This window comes from Sparus aurata, chromosome 6 (genome assembly GCF_900880675.1).
Source record: "Sparus aurata chromosome 6, fSpaAur1.1, whole genome shotgun sequence".
Lineage (NCBI taxonomy): Eukaryota > Metazoa > Chordata > Actinopteri > Spariformes > Sparidae > Sparus > Sparus aurata.
The window spans coordinates 33820251-33836558 of NC_044192.1; the positions used below are offsets into that span (position 1 = coordinate 33820251).

Sequence of the window (16308 nt, forward strand, 5' to 3'; positions counted from 1 at the left end):
TGGGGAAACATTTCTAATGGGGATTAAACTTTCAAAACCCCTTTTTACTGGGCTCATACGAATTAGTCTCTCTGACTAATCTCAAAAACATAGCTACATAGTTGAAATAATTTATGTAGTGTTAATGAATATTTGTACTGTTTCTACATTTAGAAATCTTTTGGACAAATATAGCTACTGTAAGAAATCACTATCACTATAAGCATAAACACCAATGTAGGCACTGTTGAATAATTTCTATTGCAGAGTTCAATTTCCCTTATGTGTTATGTTTTCAGACAGCATTATCAAATAAATTCGTAACATCAGCCCGCAGATTAGCCATCTCCTGTTTGTTTTCGTGGAATGGAAAACAGTGTTAGCCACTGCATGCGGTGAGACTTATCTTCCAAACAGTGATGGAGCAGCCCTGTGCAAGAGTATTTCAATTAAAATGTTCTGTTTGACCCCAGCAAACAAAAGACCTGGAGCAGCGAGGAATGTGTAGAATTGCTGCTTACAATCACAGATATCAGAGGTTAATCAGACCATTCAGGGTGTAGAACAGTTTCAACTGAGATTTTTGTAAACCCTGCTCAGCTCTGCATGTATACCCTTCATCTCTGCATTTCGTCTTGGTGATCAGTATCCGTTTCTCCTGAGAGGATTTTTTAAACCCTGTAAGCAATTTTTGTTTGGTCAATTCAAAACTTTAATTCCAAAGTTGTTGCAAGTTGTTCTCTGTGTACTTCCTAATCCAAATGTAGACACTCTCATTGTTATGTGAGCTGCCTGATGAATCAGAGAGGACTTGTACCTTGTTTTGAATGTTAAGTGTGTGAACTTCTTTTTTTCCATCGTTCTGAGACAGATATGTTATGACTGGAGCTGCCTGGCAGAGCGGCTGTGGCCATATTAGCACAGTGTGACTCCTGCCTCCGTGCAGCTCCCTCCCCGCTCACTTTGTCCTTTTCAAATATATAAATAATCAAAAAACAGTTGATTAATTTCCCCTCTGATGCATCGCAGCAATTGCTAATGTCGGAAAAATAGACAAGTTTAGCCTCCCTCCCTCCCCTGCCTCGTCCCTTCCCTCTCACACTGCCTCTCCCCACGCCTTTCCCCTCTCGCTTCCATTTCCGACACACGCGCTTCACACTGTCTGATCTTCTCAATCTGCTGCTAATACGCCTTTCAGAACACTTGTCTTTTTGGAGCTACCCTTCCCCTCGACCCTCTCCCCGCTCTCCTCCCCCCTCCTCCCACTCCCTCCCTCAGACACAGTTTAATGGTGACAGCCATTCAATCGGATAATTAACATCCGTTTAACGCTCATTAACTGGGATGTATTTGTCTCGTTTGATTTGTAATTACCAGGCCTTTTTTTACAGGAAAACACCACGGTAATGTTCCCTTTGTGATGGCTTCATTGATGGAATTGATTTGAACCCAGCAGGGAGGCCAACAGGGAGGCAGGGAGAGGCAGAAACGTACTGAAGACATCAACGCCATTCTTGTTTTTTGTCTAAGTTTTTGTCATTTCATTCTTCCAGTAGACATCCAGAGTATCTGTACCGTGAAATATAACATTCATGTTTAAGATAGAAACAAAAGATTCTCTGTTCTATTAATATACTGCACCTATATGGAAATTATCCGTAGATCATTAAAAGAATAACGTTCTTTTTTCCTGCTGCATCATGCATATGCGCTCCATGTTTAATTCGAAATAAGAAATGTTGGCAAATGGGAGATTTTTTTGCATTTTCGGCTCCTTTAAGAGCAGTACAAAATATGTCTTCTACCATATACAGTTGATCTGGCTGAAGTAACAGGCTGACAAGAGCTTATGCATAGCAGACACAAAGGAAAATTAGTTTTTATTTGCAGTAATGTCATTCCACTCTACTTTGATTTCATTTTGACCTCCACTAACCCCTGGGAAATATCTGTCTCTTTAGCTGCTAAATGCACCATTATGTTCACCAGATAGCAGCTAACTGTGTGCTAGGCAGGAAGCCTAGGGTTGGGTTTCTAGACCTTTTTCTGAAAACAGCTGCCTGCTATTGTCAAGTTGGTGTTATTCCAACGACATTATAATCAGTTTTGCTCCAGGACCACCACTCCCTGTTTGTGTAATGTCATATCTTTAACGCACTGGGAAAAGACTAGACAAATATACACATGGAGAAGAAGAAGTTAGCCTTTCTAACACAAGAGTCTATTTTAACTGAAAGCACGGTCTTTTACTAAATCTTGTTGCCTAACCTCTCATTGACTAACAGCGAATGAAACACCCATAGTATGAAACTGCCCTGGTAACATAATTTTGCAAGTCAGTTGGCTAAATAGCTTGTAAGTTGTAAATGTTGTTGTAAATGTAAAAACTCTATACAAACCTCAGTGTCATTCAGTTTAGATGATGGGCAATATTCTTCAACACCACTGCTAACAAGATGCTTTCTGTCCATGGACTGTACGGAGAAGTTACCAAACCTTTATTTACGTTACATCAGTACAACCCTGCTTAGTCAGCTGTTAGAGTTATTATCTGTGCACTAGTTATCAATCAAGTATTGATCGATAAGATTTTCTTTTACAACAGATCTGGTAACATTTGTGATTTCACATGGACCTCAAGGAGAAAGATTGCAATGTTTGTTTCAAAGTCTATTTTTCCCTCTGTTCTCACAAATCTTTTCAATGACGTCAGCTGGTTATGTAATGTATGACTTTAAAAATGTGCTATGATCATGTTACCAGAGGGAACTCTGGTACCCAGTGAGACAAACAACAGCTTTTTCACTTGGACGGTTTAAAATTAGTGATTTCGTCCCTGATTTTTATTTATTTTTTCAGTTTTGTGTTCGGAGTCCATGTCTATGATGTTTTTTAGTCTTAGTACAGTTTCTATCCAGTCTTTTTACAGTCATCATCATCACATTTCCTCCAAAATTAGTTCTCTGTAGCAAATCAAGTCAACTTTATCTATATAGCCCAAAATCACAGTCACATTGTTTCAATGGGCTTTACGATCTGTACAGTGAACAACATCCTCTGTCCTTAAACCCTCCATTCGAGAAACTTGCCATGTTGATGGAAAAAAACCTTTTAGGAGGAAAAACAAAAAAAGAAGATGGAAGAAACCAGTCACAGAGGAGGGATCACTCTCCCAGGATGGACAGACGTGCGATAGAAGAGCAACAAACCACAGTTTACAAGTTACGTTGACAGAATATCTGATACAAATTATAATATACGTAAAGTATGTGGACCCAGGAGATGACTGGGCAGGCCTTGGTTTCGCCAAGTGGTGTCCGAGCCACACGACCTCCTCTCCATTTTGGTGACCTTGAAGACGGCAGGCCACGCTAGATAGTTAGCAGTAAAATAGAAAAGATAATCAAATCTTACAGAAATACAGATATAAGGAGATTGTAAAACAGAGGAGAGCAATGATCCAGCGGATCCCAGGGTATGACGACCCATAAGCATCAATATGTGAGTCCCAGGGGCCCCTGCAGATATACCTGTATAAAACTACAGACAACACACAGTACAATAATTGGAAATAAGTGGCATCTTTGCTGCCAGATTATATTGAATAGGAGGACACTGAACTGGAATAAAGCTTCCATTTTTGGTCCAAAAATTCCATAGATTGTTAAGAAGGTCCAAAACTGTTTGACATTTTTTAATACATAATGATACTTCAGTTCAGCTTGGATAATCACTGGATAACGTTAGATGTTAATTGCCCTTTGACCATGGGCTTGTACTCCATAATGCCCATTCACCTTATATGCAAAGACATTTTGAAATGCTTATTATTGCCTGATAATAATTTCAGCGTCTTCCTGTGTCATCCCCTGCCCCAGCACAAACAAGCAAAACCCATACATCTATCCTCCTTAAACGACCCTAAACAGGCCTCATCCATTTCATCCCCAAGGTCATCTATCTCCATGCACCTGGCCATAACACTGAGTCACTTCACATTTGAAGGGGACACCTCTGTTTAAAGTGTACACTTGGTTGAGGCAAAGCCACAATCCAGCTGTTAGTGTCTGGTTGTAAGAAGAGGGACAATGTGGATGTGATTGTCCCATTTCCGCAGCTGATCTCACCGACATGTTCATCCATCACTCAGACAGCCTCAGCGGCTCGTTAGTGGCTTCATGTTTTCCCCAGGGAAACAGCTAAGGAGCCTTTGGCTAACTCCGTCGCTGGATTTAAGAGTGCATCACTCCCTTACAAGGTCGATGCTGAGTGCTGTCTAGGACGGTAGGACTGGATTTCTTATTGTTCTTGTTGAAAAAGATGTTTAAGCATACATTTAAAAATAAATATTTGTGGTACCAATAAATGTCTGCCTTTGTACTCACTGTTACCAATTGCAGCACACTATAACTACTTAATTAAGATTCTATAAAACCCACTGTAAAGTATGCTTTCCATTGAAAACATGGCTCATAGGAGGTGTAGGAGGCTGTACTACTCATGTTCTGGCTTGTCTTGACCTTGGTCGCTGGTCGCACTTATTATTTTTTCTCCCCTTTCCCGCCCGGTGTTGCTGTCTCCCTCTTGTAGCCGACTGGAGAGGCTGCATTACTGTCAGTTCCACACAGAGAGGCAAAACAATGTTTAATATTAAATGGACTGTTCTGCATGATTCAGGCTAAAATCCTGAAGTCAGGTTAGAATTTGGTTGAGTCTGCGCTTAGGATTTAGGTTTCAATGCCAACAGATTGTGCAGTAGTTTGCCCGTTACGAACCTGTAGCCTGGCAGTGTGGGTTTTGAGAAGATGAGTGAGCACTCAGGCATTTTAAACTTTCCAAATGTTAATTGCTTAAAGTTAAAACAGACAAATTCTGCCCCTTTAGTGTTTCCAAGTGGTATTGTTGCTGGTGTCACTGTCACAGACAACTAGATCTTTTTTCCTCAGAGTGCCAACTACCAACAACACAGGACAAAACACGAGTTTATTCATAAATCCTGAAAGACCCAGAACAATTCTAGGGATGCCTGACTCTCCTGTATGTATTTTGTTTTTCCAATCATTTTCTAGCAGTCAGCATCGAGTGTCATACACCAAGATTCAGTCTGGCTCATTTGAAGTCCCAGTTTTACATCTCCTTTGTCTGAGAATGGATTCATTTACCAGAAAAAAAGAAAAACAGAAAAAGAAATGCCAGTCAAAATTTTACTGCTCATTTTTTTTCTTTTTTTTTCAAATTGAAAACTATGGACTGGAATGTTTTACACTTCCATATCTTTTTTTGTCCACATCTGACCTTTCCTGAACAGCCATTTCTTACAGCCATTTCTTCTGATGTGTTTTTCAGTGAATGACGTAATCCTTTATTTCATCTAGACCCATGTAGATGTGTCCAAAGAGTGTTCAGAGGTTAAAATGAAAGACTATTAAATCATAACAGAAGACATTGCAGTAAAAGAGAAATATATGATCAGAGAAATATAGAACCCATTGAACATCCATGACAAATGTGGCTCGGCTACAACCACTGCCCGTTGGCCCAGAGCAAGAAATTCTGTGGCATTCCTTTGTGAATCAGTGCTGCGGAACGTGATGATGTAATCCCAGTCACTACAGAGCCCCTGAATGCCCAAACAATACATCTGTGATACCACTGCTTTCAGTGGTATCACAGATGTATCGATTAAAGGATACCAATCCGATTATTTCATCATCATAATCCTTCAGAAAGCATGTTGTAGTTGACATGTGTCGATATTGTGGAAAATGAGAATCAAAGAATCTTTGTCATAGGATGTAAAAAGCATGTAGTAAAAAACTAGAGGGACTGTGTACAATATTAATGCTTTAATCTGACAATAGGATCATCATTTATGAGCACAGGTATACTTTTGTAGTTTTGTCTTTACATTGCGTAATATTTAAAATATTGCTCAATAATTCTCTCACTTTTAATGCCTTGGACTTAATTTTGTTCACAAACTGTTTGGACTCTTTTATGCTTTGTCTCATTTTAGACTCTGTGTTAACACGATCTCAAAACTGATCATATTTGTCTCCATCTAGGCTTATATGATCTTCACTGCAGCTCTGATGGTGTGTGATTTCATCGCCTAAATGCCTGACAAAAACAGCAGGGTAGAGGGGAGGGTAGATTTCACGATCTGAAATAACAGAAGAATAGGTGATATGGCATGAAAACACAACAGATGGAACAAAAAAAAAAAAAAATAGGCCTTTGCTTTTACAAGTCAGCCTAAAACAAAAGAAAATGGACCATAAACCACAACGTACCAACTGCCAACAACCCAGGACAAAACATGAGTTTATTCATTAATCCTAAAAGACCCTTTTAGACAATTTTAGGGATAGCTGACTCTCCTGCATGCATTTTGTTTTTCCAGACATGTTCTAGCAGTCAGCATCCAGTGTCATACAGTCCAGTGTCATACAGTCCAGTGTCATAAACCAAAACCTCCGCTGGAAAGACAGTAAGACATAACCAATAAATGGAGTAAAAACAGCACAGTAGACTTAATGAATAGGCATACGGCCATCACAGCATGCTAATGAATTTCAGCCTGTACCAAGCCTTCATTTCTACACTTGTGATGGTTCTGCATCTTTGATATAATCTTCCACTATATGGACTCCTTCTTTACTATGTCTTCTCTTTTAGGGTACTTTCATTAAGCACAATGTCCAAAATGTTAATTTTCTACAGGACTTATTTTTTCCCTTTTCTCTTGTTTTGTTTCTTATGAGGAAATACATTCTTTTTTATATACATTTTGTATGTTGATTTCCAGCTCTACCTAAACATATCCCTGAAGCAGAACATGCTCAGAGCCAGCAAAGCACACTGAACGTGAGCTCACACCAGCCAGGCTGTGTTGCTGCTTCTCCCCGCTCCCTCCCTCAGTCTCCTCACGCATGGGACGATGATGTGCTTTTCTCCAGCTCCCCCTTTTTTCCAATGTATTTATTTACCCACTTATACAGGGAATAAATCAAGGTCAGCACACAATGCCACACACGGCTATTAAGATTCATTGTAATGCAAATTCTCCTGTAGCGAGTGCACAACATTGACAGGTACTGACACGGCGGGCAGTACGCAAACAGCCACACATGAACACACACACATTTACCAACTTACGGATTGTGTAAACAGTTTACCTAAAGGAGTGCGACTGAACAGAGGAGTACGTGTCTCTTCACACCACTACTCCCTTCTCCTTCTACTTTCATCACATTTTCTCTCATAGTCCATTTGCAAACCTGTGTCCTTACCCTTCAAAACTTCTCTGATCATCAGTATTATTAACATTATTCTGTGAATTTTAATTTGAAATATTAATTATAATGATATGAAATTCTCTTTAAGTGTTTGCTTCAGGTGGTCATACATTGTTTAAATAGTTGATTATCTGATTTATGTTATTTTTTACATTTCATTCACTGTGTTGATCTGTTTAAAGCTACAGAAGGAACTTTCATTTTTGGTTGATTCTGGCTCCCCCTGTAGACCAAAGATGATAACAGTGAAGTAAACTTTGTTGAAGTGCACCAGTGTACCACCAGACCAGAGAGCAGCTTCTTTCGTCAGGCTGTGGGACTCCTGAGGTCATCCTCAACACTCCACCATACATTTCTTATCCATTATATGACTTACCCAACACTCAGACGTCAAAAAGTGACCCAGTAACAGGCAATAACAATAACTATAATAATTATATAGTAATAGCAAATCTTCTCACTGTTGGTCGCTTATGTCGTTCATTGAGACTCATAACCACATTCCTTGTAGTATGTTGACACTTTTGTTAAAACATGGGATTTACGTAGTTGTGAATGTTTTGTAACTCCTCTGTAATTTTTCTCTGGCTGACTCTGATTATGCTTGACATGGCGAAATACGCATGCTGTCAAATAAGCAATCATGAGACAAAGATGAGAAGCAACTAAACCAATTATCACATTATTAGCACACCTTTCTGCAAATATGTGTCTTGCTCACAGTTTCTTTGTTTAATTTATTGTTTGTTTTTTTTGTTTTTTTTAACACATTCCTGCAACTAGAGATTGCTGGATTACCCCATTAGGCTCCCTGGCGAAAACTGTACGAGTTGCCCCTACACACTGTGTGTTATATGTCCATAACCAAGCTATCAGCCATAACTCTCATGATGTAACAGTGCCTGACCTCAGGTTTACTGTGTGTCAGCTACTTTGAGGCCATTTTGATAACAGTGAAAAGAACATGTGGTGTATATAGTGCATCTTCGTACTAACTAAGCCCAAAGACTACATTTTGAAACAGGCCCCCCCCTACAAGTCGCCTAACCTTAAGTTCTTACAAACAAATTTGCAGTTAATCAAATTATTATTACTGACCCAGTTATAGTAACATATAGTAAAAGCAAAAAAACATGTCAAAGCTTTAATTTAAAGGACTACTTCAGCAGTCAAGTATTGCACTAAATCAAAGCAATTTGTAGACCTATGGCCAGATTTTTATGTTTAAAACATTTAAAAAACAAAACAAAACAAATTATGTCAAAAACATCTACAAACTCATCAAAACAGTGGTGGTTTTCTTTCCACAATCAGAATTTGGTCAGGTTTGGTCAGAATATGTCCTAGATTTACCGACAAGGATGTGAAAAATATTCCAGCCGTACACATTATTTTCATGATTCAAGTCTCTACTGTCCCTGCCTGCTGTGTCCTCATAGTCATAGAATCATCCTTTACATTCGCTGTAAATCACCTCTGTACTGTATCCACTGTCTTCAAACTGACCTCCTGGAGCTACCGTACCATTTTTCACAAATTACATCTTTAAAAAAAAATGGTGAAAATAGAAGTAGCAAAGGCTGAGATACCCTGACTTTCAGTGTCTATAGTATGTACAGTATAGTATCACTCTATTCTCAGAATCGGAGTTATATGTACTCTACAGAAGAGATTTTATAACTCTTTTCACACTCCGAGTAGTAACACCCATGATAAGTACTGATTTCCGTGTGAAAGAGTGCCCCTTATGTATAGTATACTGTATAAAACATCTGTAAAGAGTAAAGAGTAAATGATGTAGCAGGTTAAGGCGGCATTTAAACAGCCAACCATCATCCTAGAGTGTTGCAGCGGCAGATCTCATAGGTGATATACATGCAGACTCACTCTTTGCATTCACTGTCAGTATGGACAGCATGAAGGCACCATTGACATGCTTGTTTAGTAACATTACTCAATATTGTGCATTCAGACACAGTTACAGTGCTGTAGATGTGAGTGAATAAAGTGCTGTGATAATTCATTTAACCAAGGTCTCAAAAGAAATTATATAATTTATTGACATTAAATGCTACAAATATTGTTTAATTATATTATATAATTGGAATATCAGGAGGAGAACGACTTTTGTCTAAAGCGTTGCCCATCAGGCAACAGCCCAGAATCCACTGATCACTCTGTCGTTTGATGATAATTAAAATATTTTTTTAGGTTTCCCCTTTATATCTTAATTGTTTTCTGAATCCGGAGTGCCAAATGAGCAGGACATCAGAGGTGAAGTGAAAGGTTATCACGGCCGGTCTTGCCTTCTCTCTGCCGTTGCATATTCACCTGTGTGTTGATAAATTCATGTTGCATGTGGTTACCGTGACCGCATCCGACATCCCGTGTGTATGTTTGCGTGTGTTTTTTGCATTATCATAACCTTTGCATGTGTGTGTGTGAGCGAGTGTGTGCAGAACTCCTGGTGAATCTGTCAGACTTCAAAGCGCTCGCCGCCTCTCTCCTTGATGAACGAGCTGTTCCGATGTTTATCGTGACCTGCTTTTCAACTCAGGGGCTTCACAAAAAAAAAAAAACATCAAGGGATGGAGGGATTAATGGGATAAAAAGGAGGAAGAGAAAACAGTCTGGGATAAATATCGCAAATAGAAATAGTTTCCTTCTCCCGTGGGGGCTCTGACAGTGAAAGAAATGAGCGCTATTGCCCCCAGTCAGTGTGTGTGTGTGTGCATATCTGAGCATCTGCTCTGTGTTTTACATTATCAGCACTTGTGCAGGTGTGTGTGGGGTGTTTATGTAATGTGTTACATATTCTGAGCAATTAAGTAAATTCTCAGTTATCGTTGTCAAAGCTTTAAATGCCACAGCCTCAACCACTGTAAATATAATGCAAATCAATTGAAGGCTCAATCTCCCAACACTTAATGTTGCTTAATGATTAAAACATTTACACCAGTCTGACACTTTGTTGGTAACAGTAGATGGTAAGCTTTACAATGTGGCGCTGTAGATAGCTGCTGAATAGTCAGACCTTGTAAAAAGCAAAGCAATTCCAGATGCCTGCCAGACAAATTTTAAGACATGAAAATAAGCTGCATCAAATATTTTTTTCCCGCAGTTGGCTTTTAATTAAAAATGTTCAGTGAACTAGTGAGAAAACTTCTCTCTTAATTCCTTGAGAGTTACGCAATCTACACAGTATATGGAAGTGCAAACAGGGGGATAACTCAGGCCTCCACACCCTCCATCAGAGTTTCGGTTACACTGCAGAAGTGGATGTCAGACTGACTCTTACCATGTGTGTTTCACGTCTGCACGTTCAGAAATCACCCTTGTAGGCTGGGGCATTCATGACTACCGCATTTTAAATCCAGCTGCCTTGCAGTGTAAGGACTTTTGTGTATATTCTTAAAGCTTAAAAAAGTGAATTTAAAGTTAGAAGCTAAAATGTCTGGAGGTCCCTATTTGTAATCCATCATGTATCACTGGTCTGAAAACTTTGAGCACCCTCACAAGTTACTGTCACTTCCCTGAATTTTCCTCACCTGGTGCAGTGGCTGTCCAGAACATGCTGTTCGGCACAGATGATCTGGGAATGTGAGGGGTTTACAGATCAAGTCCGAAGCCTCCTGAACTGCTCACAAACTCTTTGAGGCTGACTTGATAATATCAAACCTGTTTGATGTTTAGGATTTTTACCCCTGTACTTTTCCGAGCCAGACCACAACATGCGATGAGAGAGGCATCCCGGAGCAGCTGACGGTGCTGCCAAGAAACGGTAAACATTCTAGCCCTTGAGGCTAACGTTAGCTAGCACACTACTGTTGACAGAGACTTGAAATCTTACCTCCTGTTCGAAAGAAGAGAAAACCGGTGTTGATCACATCTCCCCACTCATCCAAACTAATTTAACCTTATGCTTTTGTTGTTCTTCTCATGTTAGCACAGCAAGTTGTGGCCCTACGCTTTTCTCCATTTTGTTTGCATCTACTTACCCTAGGGGGACCAGACTGTCTTGTTTTCTGGGGACAGCGACAGTTTTTGGTGCCCTGTCCCCAGCTGGAGATGTACCCGGAAATGTCCCTGTTTTTAACTGCTCCTTAAAAACAGATCGCAAAGTGAAATATTACATTGTGTGGTAAAAACAGACTGAGCAGCAGAGCCTGCCAGTTAATATCTCAATTACGTTGTGCTTGTTTGGCCAAAAGAGGGGGCTGCTGGCAACAGCACTAGTTCATGAATAAACTATTTTATAGGAAAACTCGCCAGAAAGGCATCCACAGCCCCACAACAAGTGCCTTTTCAAGTCAGATAGAGCGCAGAGAAAGAAGACTGGATAGGCTGAAGAGTAAAGGAGAGAGAGGAGGAAAAGTAAAGATATGATTCTTAGCGGACGGCAAAGAAGCCAATAGTTACTTTCTACTATATTTGTAAAATCTGATGTTTGCTGACAATATGTCATATTCTTAAATCAATTTGGTGTGAATGGTGAAATCAGTGTTCAAACAGCTGCTGGAAGGTAGCTCGCTTTTCAGACAGAAGCAGACAGGATGCACTTTAAACATGGAAAAAGAGCGGCTTTTACAGCGATGCCACGACAAACTGACCGATGATGTGCAATGTGTTATAGCCGCTTCCCAAAGTTTGTTAATTGTCTCTAAACTCTTGAGATCGCACGATTTGTAAGTAAGTCTGGGATATTACTGTTACTAGTCACTAGTAACAGTAATATCTCAGACCCACTAGTGACCTCACTTTATAACATTATCCAAGTCCGTGACGCACACAAACGCAGCAGCCCACTTCTTGCAGCAACCGTATCGAGTAGATCAAAACGACCGTTATATAATTTAAACATAAAAAGGTATACCCGGCTTTTATTTCAGAAATCTGGTCACCTGAACATACCGACAGTATGAGATCACGTGAGAGGGATCACGTGTGCGCCTGACTTGAGTCTGCAGAGCCATGAAGTGGTAGCACTCCGTTGCACAGAGCGGTGTTTGATGTTTTTTCACTTTACTTTCTCAGGTCCTCACTGCATGTGAGGTAGATCCAATTAATGGTTCTACAGATATGCCAATGAGAGACAGACCGATGGACAGAGATTCTTTGTGTCATACTTAGATTACTATCAAAAGTCTGTCCAAAACCACATTACAGGCAAAAACAAGTTTTCATACATTTCTTTTCACATCCAGAGAAGGATAGAGAAGAAACAGATTGGGATAAAACTCTAAAACTATTCAGCTGAAGTATGCAGCATTTTCAGCCTTTGATTGTCCTTGGGATTCTCACAGAAATCTTACATTACGTACTTGTAACATTAATAATGCAGGCCCACTAACTGATGCGCTTTTTTGGTTGCGTCAGGAAACACAGTTTTCATATGGCAACCACACAAAACAGGAGCATATTGTCACCCTCTCTGTCCGCAACTACGTTTCTGAGTTGGCTCAATGAAAACATATCCATTCATATTCAAACAACGTATCATCAGCAGAAGGGACAAGCAGATAGAAACAGACATTTACAGCAGTGGTGCTTATAACCATAATAAGTCATGGCACATTAAATGGGATATCAGAAGTGATGGAAACTGAATTATGAAATCTTGCTTACAGAGAAAGCCCTGTTGTGTAATAGGGCATTTGCATAAAAGTCTTGCTTATCTTATTTCTTGCAGAACTTTGAAATATAAAAGTAATTCAAAAAATGATACTTTTGTATTGTACCATTGTACTGTGTGTGCAGTTTGAACCATGACTGGCTTCTTTACATTGTCAACTCTTGTAGTAGTTGTGTAAATTATAATGAATAGTGTTATGTCAGCCCAGTCTCATGCGTAAAGGTGTATTAGACCTGGTGATCTATTATAGGACAGCGTGTGACTGTGTTGGTTTGCCATGCCTAGGCACGAAAAGTACACATGTGTATGAAGGTGCAGTGCCAGCAGGGGGTGACAGAGAGGAGGTGGTTGGGTTGGTTGGTTGGTTGGTTGGTTGGTTGGTTTGTAAATTAATTGGACTTGATTTTGACTTGACAAACCATGATCTTTCCTGAGACCTAAACAAATAGTTTTGGTGCCTTTATTGTCAGTGGAACCAGGTGTTTATTCTAATGAACTTGACCACAGAATGAGACCTTGCTGTTTTCATGGGTAGGGGAGGCCAAATGTGACAGTGACATGGTGGAATGGGGGGTCTGTGACACCGTATGTCTGTGGTTAAGTATACAATGACATTTGCAGAGTATTTGAAAATGGTAGTTGATCACATAGTGTATGTGCCAGAGCCAAGTTCTCATAAACTTTTACAGAAGAGCAATAGAAAGGATCCTGACTGGAAACTCTCAAACTGGCATGATCAGTGCATGGCCCAGGTCAGGAAGCGGGTGAAAAACCGCTCAGTTCATGATTGATACCCATCTACCGAGTATCAGTGACATCGGTGAAGTGAGATGTCTGCACAGAACCCAAAGATGCTAAAAGATGACATCCACCACAGCCACAGTCGGTTCACCTTGCTGCCATCTGACAACAGATATAGAAGTATCTGCTGCAGAGCATCCATCTGCACCATAAACAGTATTTATCCTTTTTGTTTGTATAACCCTGTGTCGTAGAATGAGCATTAAGTTAACACTGAATGTGGGACCTTGAATTTGCCTTTCGGATATTCTGGGCCATGCAAAACGGATGGAAAATGAATGTATCTCAGCCCGTCTCAATCTCAGATGTGATTTTAAATGTATAAGCTTATGATGGCCTCTAGTTGTGCCATATCCCAGAGAAAAGCTGTGACACAGTTGTTTGACCACAGGAAGTCAGGAGAGGTGTAACACAAAAAGGTGCCAAAACCTCTGAAAGTCTTGAATAATTAACGATCGAGCTTAGTGCTTTTTAGGTGTGTGTGTGTGTGTGTGTGTGTGTGTGTGTGTGTGTGTGTGTGTGTGTGTGTGTGTTGGAGAGCAATGAGGGGGAGCGGCCAAGGAGCAGCCAGAGGGGAAATAGGGAATAGTAAAATATAAAATACCCTCCATCTTTCTGCCACATGTTTGTTAGTTGTAAAAAAGTACATATGTTAATCATTTACACTCCCACCAATTATTGGATCATTTGACCAGATCTGTCCAACTTTGTAATAAATCCCTTATTTTCTATTGTGAACCACCAAATGACTAATCCAGTGACTAATTTCAATTTTAAGAATCTTATTTCAATGCTTGCTTATGGAGGCCTGATAGTAATGATTATGATAATAATAATGACTTCACAAGATGCGACAAGTTGCCTAATTGTCATATTTATATATTTTGAGAAAACAAAACAAACCGCAGACTAAGACCACCAAGGAACACCAAAAGCATCACAGGAGGTGTTTTCCAACTGCATAACTCCAATAATACAAATATTAAGCGCACTATTCATTTTTTACCCCATGAACAATAATATAATATAATACAATACAATACAATATAATATATTGTGATATAATATAATATATTATAATATAATATGGTATAATATAATATAATATAATATAATATAATATAATATAATATAATATAATATAATATAATGTAATATAATATAATGTAATATAATGTAATATAATGTAATATAATAATATAATATAATATAATATAATATAATATAATAGTGCCTAACAGAATAGAATCACAAGTAAGATAAGTACAAGAGTAATCTTAAACTGATTCTTATACTTCACTTATCCTATTGTAACTAATTAAGCACTCTTTATTTTTTGTATATTTCACTTATATCTAATTCTCTATTGTTTTTTATTCTCATAGACCCGGGGAGCCCGCTGGTTGTTACTGAAATTTGTTTTTGAGCATTCTCTGGCACAAGAATTTCCCTCAGGATTAATAAAACTCCATCGTATCATATTTTCTCTCATCTTAAAAAAATTAAGCCAAAACAACTCACTTTGATCCAAAGTGTCCCGCTGAGCAGAAGTTAGACAGACACTACTCAGAAGGCAAGCTGACATGAGCAGAAGTTGAGCAGAAACCACTTTCAAGATGCCTGGAAATGTAATAAAGATATGCAGCTATTCTTTGCACTCTGTGAGTAATCAATGTCAGTGTCAATTCTGAAATATAATACTGCAGTATTATGCAGTGTTTCTTCAGTTTGCAAAAATAGATTGTTCTTCTTTTTTTTTTTTTTTACCCCAGCATCTGATAATTTTTTTGCCCCACCCACTTCTTTTCCATCCTCCTTCTGTTTTCATTTCTGTTCTAATTTAATATTTCTGTCAAATGTTACTTATAAATAATGTTAAATATATATATATATATATATATATATATATATATATATATATATATATATATATATATATATATATAAATAAATAATGACTTCTGACCAGGATTTGACAGCTGGCAGTGCTACACTGGTTGGAAACTGCTGTATAAATACATGAAGACAGCTGATGGTGTTTGCAGGTGGAGATCCAATGTGGGATCAGGTGGATAATATCACTAATCGTGGGGAGTAGGTCTTCTAAGGACAACGTGAACTTCCAAACAATTATTTAAATTTACATTTGTCACGGAAAAAATCTTCCATGAGTCTAATAACTAGAGAACAATTATAATAAAGTGAAAATAAAGTGGCTGCGAAACATCCAGCCTATCAAATAAGACACTATCATGCAGGATATCACAAAATCTAATAACATGGTTGAATGGCACTTCCAGGTTCTGTGTGTTTGTGTGTGTCCCTGCACATCAGCCATGGTGAATAATTGCATGTGTACTTTTCAGGTACAAGCATGGGGAGGTTTTATTTCTTCTCTCCGAAAGCGTCTAAAAACGTCTCAGAAAGTAATCCAGCACACATTTTAACTATTCACTTTGTTATAATTTCACTCATGTTGCTTATCCAATTTCATGGTTCTTTCAGCACCTTTGAAGTCTAAGCACCTAAAATGGTCTTCTATAGACTTAACAAGGAAAGGTTAGAGAAACAGTGCATCTGTAAACTAACACTCAGCAT

General features: G+C 38.9%; 1 protein-coding gene across 5 annotated transcripts in view; it reads left to right on the forward strand.

Annotated features, from left to right (window-relative positions):
* The window catches only part of epha8 (eph receptor A8), a 125838-nt gene that overhangs the window by 78085 nt on the left and 31445 nt on the right, over nt 1-16308 (forward strand). The gene's annotated exons all lie outside the window — the stretch shown is intronic.